Source organism: Schistocerca americana, chromosome 7, assembly GCF_021461395.2.
Source record: "Schistocerca americana isolate TAMUIC-IGC-003095 chromosome 7, iqSchAmer2.1, whole genome shotgun sequence".
Classification (NCBI taxonomy): domain Eukaryota; kingdom Metazoa; phylum Arthropoda; class Insecta; order Orthoptera; family Acrididae; genus Schistocerca; species Schistocerca americana.
This window is the reverse complement of record NC_060125.1, coordinates 560,193,292-560,201,604: the sequence shown is the minus strand read 5'-3', so window position 1 is coordinate 560,201,604 and position 8,313 is coordinate 560,193,292. Positions and strand designations below refer to the sequence as shown.

At 42.3% G+C, this 8,313-nt stretch overlaps 1 non-coding gene across 1 annotated transcript; it reads right to left on the bottom strand.

Annotated features, from left to right (window-relative positions):
- Window positions 1–6,612: 6,612 nt before the first annotated feature.
- On the bottom strand, window positions 6,613–6,687 carry Trnas-cga. The gene has a single exon. It is a non-coding gene; the product is annotated as a tRNA-Ser (tRNA).
- Between the last annotated feature and the right edge of the window lie 1,626 nt (window positions 6,688–8,313).

Genomic DNA, 8,313 nt, shown 5'->3' with positions numbered 1-8,313 from the left:
ACTTCTCGAGGTCTGTAGTCACCTCTGCTTTTACGAATATTTACAGTACTTCTCTAAAATCTCTACTTGCTCTTCCCGTGTTGCGATCTCACTAAGGAAGTCATCCACGAAAAACGCAACTCTTTCCACGAGTTCAGGACCAAGCACTGTATCGTGTGCTGTCATAAATATGCTAAGGGAATCTGCAAGTAAGGTGATTTTAAATCTATTGACGGTAGATATCTAATACCAAAGAATTCTTGTATCTCTTCTTCCAGATTCTCTGGTCTCGTACGAACCATTACAGTTATCTTATTTATGTCAATAACGCCTTAAACCAGACGGGTTTTCCCACCAGCTTTAGCTGCAGCAACTAAAGGACTAGAATATGCTTACAAGGAAAGTTGTATTATTCCCAGTCTACCATATTCCTAATTTCCTTGGTGGCTGAAGCCTTCTTGGGCCCTGGTCTGAAGTGGCATGACGAAATGTGATGTGAGGTATCACCTCTATATTGTACTTGTACAAGTTGATGAAACCTGGTTTATAAGAAATGACGTCTATGTATTTACTTACGAGTTGACCTAATTCAATTTTCTGGCCGCTAGTAAGGTGCTCTGATTCTCGCGTTTTCTAGATGATCAGCTTTTCCACATTGAGTAAAGTTATACTGCCTCACGTCTCAATAGTAGAAGATCTCATTATACGTCGTATTGCAGATCTGCAACACATGTGACCCCTACAGTATTTGCAATACATTTCCTTTGTCCTCAACATAACCAGTGACATTATATTTCCCTCATTGATGAAGCTTATTTCGCCTCTGGAGAAGTTCAAATGGTTCAAATGGCTCTGAGCACTATGGGACTCAACTTCTGGGGTCATCAGTCCCCTAGAACTTAGAACTACTTAAACCTAACTAACCTAAGGACATCACACACATCCTTGCCCGAGGCAGCAATCGAACCTGCGACCGTAGCGGTCGCGCGGTTCCAGACTGTAGCCGGCGGGCTCTGGAGAAGTCAATATTAGCTTTCCTCTATCGGAGAAACTCGCAACACAGAGTGCAGGCAACCGAGAGACTTCAGACTATGAGAAAGGTGCTTTTAATAGCTTCCTCTTCTGCCATTATTACAACTTGAACTTGGTATGCGACTTGCCACCAATAGCATCTGTCACCCTACGTTCACCGGTAATGTCGACAGTTTTCAGGCTTGAAAAATTTTCTTAAGATATTCTACATTCATTACGTTCGTACAAGCACCAGTGTATATGATCATATCGACAAGTATGCCACATGTGGTCCCTTATACTACGGACTGCTCAAGTTCTCTATCCGTCTTCGGATATGAACGCTATTCATTCAGCAAATCTTGCTGTGTGCCGAAGCCATCGTTGTACCTCAACTACCGTGCGTGGTGGCCGAGAGGTTCTAGGCGCTTCAGTCTGGAACCGCGCGACCGCTACGGTCGTGGGTTCGAATCCTGCCTCGGGCATGGATGTGTGTAATGTCCTTAGGTTAGTTAGGTTTAAGTAGTTCTAAGTTCTAGGGGACTGATTACCACAGATGTTAAGTCCCATAGTGCTCAGAGCCATTTGAACCATTTTTTTGTACCTAAACTGCCGGACATGGTGGCCGAGAGGTTCTAGGCGCTTCAGTCTGGAACCGCGCGACCGCTACGGTCGCAGGTTCGAATCCTGTCTCGGGCATGGATGTGTGTGATGTCCTTAGGTTAGTTAGGTTTAAGTAGTTCTAAGTTCTAGGGGACTGATGACCTCAGATGTGGGTGATGTTGCTCTCTGTGCGGCGCACGGACAATAATGGGGAGCGTTTTGGGGCCGAATCTAACTTAATGGAACAGACAGACCGGGCAGGTTTCCGTCCGTTACGTCCACTATACGCATGCTTTGATTTGAATTCTGCTATTGTGGCACATGTAGGTTTAGCCCTTGCGCAATTAGATAGCTATTATTACTAATGTTTGAATTAACAGACAGTGGTCCTTGATTTGTAATCCAGGTTTCAGAATATCCTCCTTACCTAATATTTCTCAAAGAACGGACATACATTGCTCAAGATCATTTTCGGATATATTGATCAACTCTTCTTTGATACTGTGAGGTAACCTAGCCGTCAATAAGCGAATGACGTCTCTATTAGAGATCGATTCACCCCAGTTTGTTTATCTAGCTTTCGAAATATTTTCTTAAAGGACGCTGTTTTGAGTTATATAATTCTGGGCTGTAGATTTGCTTATGTAAACGCTCTTGAACACCGGTTCTCCAGAATTTCCCTAAATGCCTCTTTAGAATTGTTTTTGTGTATCACACGTCTCTGCCATCTGTGTGGCCAATAATGCTGGTTCACCTTGTATTGTGAGACGAAATAAATTAGACTTTCTGTCTCTCACTCCAAGTGCTACGTAATATATTTTTAAACCGCGAATGAACACAACCGAGTGGATAGATTTCTTTTTATTAGTATAAGATTGAAATTGTCTAAATTCAGTCAAGCTTTTTTCAAGCAATATGTCAGAAACCGAAAGCTCTTCCCCCGGAACAGATGAATGTTGTCTCTTGATTGGACTATGACTATTCGAAGTATTTGCTTATTGCTGCTCGAATACGCGCGGAAAATTGCGCTCATTGCTATACATATTTTCACATGTCACACCGTCCTTTACAAAATGCCTATTACTGTCGATTGGACTGCGATTCGTGCCAAAATTTTCTGCAGTGCTTTGCTGCCAGAACGTGTTGCTATGTTTGGTTTTGAGCACTGTGTCGTCTGACTCACAAGGGGAAGGCCTCAGACATGGCCAACCGATTCGGCTCAAGTTTGGCAGGTCGATTGTGTACAACCTGAAACGAAGGACTCTAACACAGTTTGGCTCAACACCATCCAGTTTTTGAGAAAATCGCCCCTAAAGGTTATGACGAGCAATCGACCCAAAATTTGAGGGATCGACAAATGCACACTTTTCCAGAAATAAAGGAAAGAAACTTTTACAGCTGCCACTTCTGTAGTGACGTGGTAAATGCTTTTCGGGGAGAGCGCCGATAGATCAACGGTCAAGGTAACTATCTGGAAAGCGGAGAACCCGTGTTCGAATCTCAAGGAAACTGTACCGTTTTCATTTTTTTAAATTGTAGCTTTCGTATCAGGATTCGTAGGGATAGGAGGATTAATTAGGTACGCAACTCATCACGGAATAATAATAGTAATAAGGTAGGCAAACTAATTTCCCTAAACTTTTACGTCTTGTCGCCAACAGCGATAGGTAACTGGCTGCGAAGCGTAGGACCCGTGTTCGAATCTCGAGGAAACCTAGCGGATGCTATTCTTGTCGTTCGTATTTTTCCATATCTCAATCGATATGGTTAGGAGGGTTAATAAGGTAAGTAAATCGACAATGAATGATAAAAAGGTAAAAAATAAATTTCTCAAACCTATTGGTATAGTAAACAATTAAAATGTTACTCTTGGTCACTTTACAATGACTCTTCCAATCACTGTTAAGTGTCCTCACTTTTCTTCGAGCAACTAGGTGGATGGTACTTGTCATATAAACATCCGAAACAAATATACTCGCGACACCATGAACATCTAATGAATGCAATATTTTGACAGCTACACTGTTCGTACCGAACAGTCAGTGGAAAACAAACTTGGTTTACATTTAAAATTACGTCTTTTTTGGGAATTAGTTTTGATGCGTACCACGCATACGATATCATTGCCTGGAAAACCTGTGCTGAAAGTTGGTTATGAATTATGTTGTGAACGGTTATTGCATTCGTGTGGTTGTGAAATTACCGCTGGGCCTGGGTTTCGAGAAGCACACTACAATTCCGAAGCCTGGAAATAAAATTTTTAACCTGGCGATAGAAATAAACATCACACGGCTGGCACACAGGTGTGCAGTTTGCGAGTATTACTTTTACCGTGTACGTTGGTTGGACCTCGTCATCTATAAACATGGTGTCACATATTAGAGTATTAGTTTGTCCACACCAGGAATCCGATATTAGACAAAACTTGCTATCAGCAACGTATGGTTTTATAACATTCTCAAGAAATGTTGCGTAAATCGCATTTGTCAATTTCCCGGATTTGGAGCAGGTAATGTAAACACTTTTCAACGAGTCGGTTAGGCGATTGACCTCTTCTATAACCTGAGGACCAAATCTAATATTGGTTTCTTGTAAACACAGGAAAATCTTCGGTAACACTTTTCCAAAGGCTGTGATGGCATATTGCGCCTTGTACGAATGTGTTAGTTTTTTTTTACAACCAACTGCGAGAAGGGTTCGTTTTTTCTCCCTTATGCAATAACGTGCGTCGAATGTTCAGCCGATACTCGCATCCTGTTTGATCGGCGTTGATCACGTAGTCACAGTTAAAACAGGTCACAAGTGACGCCGTTTGCGTGCTGAAAAGAGCCGCCACTTTTGTATATCTTCTAAATTTTCTACATCATTGTGGGAGACGTATTTAGTGACGTGCCGTTGACGAATTTTATATTCCGATCTGAAATTCCTTGCCCAAGATAATGATGCAGCAAAGGTAAAAATCCATGAAGCGCTGCACCTGAAGCCCACTCCTGGAGTACTCTCGTTGTTACATCCTCGGTACAACGACAGAATTCTACAAATCGGTCGTATGTCCACTTATTTATCGCCTGGTGTTTGTCGTATCTTGTCCTTCCTTTAACGATATCATTTTCCCACAGTTTTAGGTCCTTTTTCCTTTTCAGGACTGTGGTTGCTCAATTCTTTTGCAGTGTTTTTATGTCATAGTTTGGATGATTCCTGGCTAGCGCTACCGCCTTTACTTTTACTTCAAGGGGTATCGCGCCGTAGTTCATTCGTTTAGTAACCGGTTCGTAATACTCATAGGAAACAGATGAAGCACATACTGCTTGCGACGTGGAGTTTCCGAAGTGTTATGATCATTTTGTAATTCACTAGGCGTGATATATTCCACTGAACACCTTCTGCTTCGCCTTCATGGTATAGTTATTCAGTATCAACAAAAGTAATTTCGTTCGTCAGCTCCAAAAATCGCTGGACGATAGCCGCTCCTGTCAATCTGGAACGCCGAGAAACAGAACTGCCTGCTTCCGGTAGTGCACTGATAATACATCTGTCTTGCAACACTTTTACAAACCAAACAACCCAATTATATATTTCAACGCTGGTTTAAGGGTGTACATCCTCCATTATTCAGATTATACAATTGAAAGATATGACAGCCGGCCGGAGTGGCCGAGCGGTTCTAGGCGCTATAGTCTGGAACCGTGAGACCGCTACGGTCGCAGGTTCGAATCCTGCCTCGTGCATGGATGTGTGATGTCCTTAGGTTAGCTAGGTTTAAGTAGTTGTAAGTTCTAGGGGACTGATGACCTCAGAAGTTATGTCCCATAGTGCTCAGAGCCATTTCAACCATTTTTTTTTTTTTATTTACGGAAGATCACTGTATAATTTCACAAAAACATATTTTATTCGGCTGATTAACGATATGTCCTCGAGGTTCGCGGCAGGAAAATGACGGAAAATAACCCTTTCCGAGTCACTTCTGTAAGTTTCGTGCTGGACACCCTCACTGTTCGAGGTTCACAACTGCGATATGGCGAACAGGCAATCGGGACAGCATAACTCTCCGCGCGCGCGTTCTGTGCCGTGTCTCGCGGTAAACCAGCTTCGCGCGGTTGGCTGTCTGTGGTCCCTCGTGAGGAACTCGCAGCACTCTTACTCGGAGTTGTTTCCATGTGACAAGGCTTAAAAGAGTAATTATTTACTAATCCACGTCGTTTGGGAAATTAGTTTGCCTAGCTTATTACTATTATTATTCCGTGTTGAGTTGCATACCTTATTAACCCTCCTATCCCTACGAATTCTGATGCGAAAAACCACAGTTTAAAAAAATGGAAGCCGCGCAGTTCCCTCGAGATTCGAACACGGGTTCTCCGCTTCCCAGGCAGTTACCTTCACCGTTTCGCTATCGTCATTCTCGCCGAAAACCGTTTACCATGTATGTACATAAGCGGCAGGTGTAAAAGTTTCTTTCCTCGATTTCTGGAAAAGTAAGCGTTTGCTGACCCCATCTGCAAGTAACGGGTAAGGCGAACTCTAGATTGCGTTTTATTGGTAGGATCCTGAAGCGATGCAGTCCTTCAACAAAGGAAATTTCTTACACTACTTTAGTTCGTCCAGTCTTAGAGTATTGTTTGTCTGTGTGGGACGCTTACCAGTTGGGACTGATTCAAGAGATTGAGAAGGTCCAAAGAAGAGCGGCGAGATTCATGACTGGTACATTTAGCCATCGCGAGAGTGCTACAAATCTCATAGAAAGTTTGAAGTGGGACACATTTGAAGATCGACGACGCGCTAAACGGAAGGGGCTGCTCACTAAATTCCAAAATCCGATCTTCGCCGAAGATGTAGAGCATATGTTATTATCACCAACTTTAAAATCACGCAGTGATCACCATTCAGAGATAAGTGAAATTAGAGCTCGTACTGAGGCGTTCAGACTGTCGTTTTTCCCATTCGGGATCAGCGAGTGGAACAGAGTGGGGGGGGGGGGGGGGTTATGAAACTGTTATGAAACTTCCTGGCAGATCAAAACTGTGTTTCGGACCGAGACTCGAACTCGGGACCTTTGCCTTTCGCGGGCAAGTGCTCTACCAACTGAGCTACCCAAGCACGACTCACGCCCCGTCCTCACAGCTTTACTTCTGCCAGTACCTCGTCTCCTACCTTCCAAACTTTACAGAAGGTTCGCAGGAGAGCTTCTGTACCTTTACAGAAGGTTCGCAGGAGAGCTTCTGTAAAGTTTGGAAGGTAGGAGACGAGGTACTGGCAGAAGTAAAGCTGTGAGGACGGGGCGTGAGTCGCGCTTTGGTAGCTCAGTTGGTAGAGCACTTGCCCGCGAAAGGCAAAGGTCCCGAGTTCGAGTCTCGGTCCGGCACACAGTTTTAATCTATCTACTCCAGTATCTTGCACTTTCTCTGGTTCAGACGAAGCTTGGCTAGTTTGCTGTTCTATCTTTTTCCTATGCCCAGCCATGATTCGTCATACAAAATACTGCACGTAATTGGTACAAAACGCACTAGATCTCCATACAAGAAGCAACAAAACACAAGTAAATGATCCAGCGCTGCAATACTACAAGCAGTGCTACTAACACTACAAACTATCTTCTGTAGATCTTCTGTAGATTCACTTTAGTAACTAGTCGACAACAGGAAATTGTACACTGCCGCCCTTACCTGTTGACGATTAATCTTTTATTCCTTGTATAGTATTATAGTTATTTTCCGGCTAGTTTTTTCCTGTTAGGGATACAAGTATCTTCTCGTGATCAGTCTCGTACGTACTTCGTAAAAGAAGAGCATACATTCAGTAAATATCTGGAAGACGCAGAGCGATCAACGACAGAGTCAGAGAAAAAACACCAAAGAGAAAACGTCAAGGAGAGAGACGCTATCGGAATGGCGGTTCTGTATATATACGTATATTAAATTTTAAGAGTTACTGATATAAATATACTGTTTCGTAACACATTATATCAAGTCTCTATTGTCACTGGTTTTCTCCAAAGTAACAATTCGAAGAATTAAGAAGCGTATATTCCATGTCCATTGATTTTCTTTTTCACTAGTTGTTACATTACACAGAGCATCTTTTATTAAAGTCACTCAGTTCATTAATTCGTAACACTTTAGGACACGGTGTAAAGAAGGTACGTTTTACCATATTTTATCTGTACATTTCCCTGGTTGTATATTAGTATATTGTGATACGTGTTGCTATGTTATCTTGAAAGACACACTGCTCACTAGGTGTATATATTTGTATATAGTAGATCTGAGGATGGTCATTACGGACTGAAACCGGTCGTCGTCTAAAGATTTGATACTGTGATCAAAAAAAGAAAAAATAATTTGAAAAATAAAAATGTTCGTGGCAAATACACATGGGGGTGCTACACAAAGGAGTACAAATTGCAGACAGCCGAACGTTACAGATGCTTGTTCTTTCAGATGATCTCAGTGGAAGACGACACAGAAGCAAATTGCTATGCATAAACTGAACTCGATGTGCTCTCACTTCACTCTGTCAAAAATTAGCATTCACAGGCAAGTACCACTCTAAATCAAAAATAACCATACGCAACACGCCAGTGATAGAAGTTTATCATTTTAGATATTTACGCTATGGTGTCAGTTATAGCTATGAAAAATTATAAATAAATAAAGATAAACAGATTCGCTGGTATGTGCCGATCAGTTAATCGCATTCTCAAAGGAAAAATGAGAACAAAAAAAA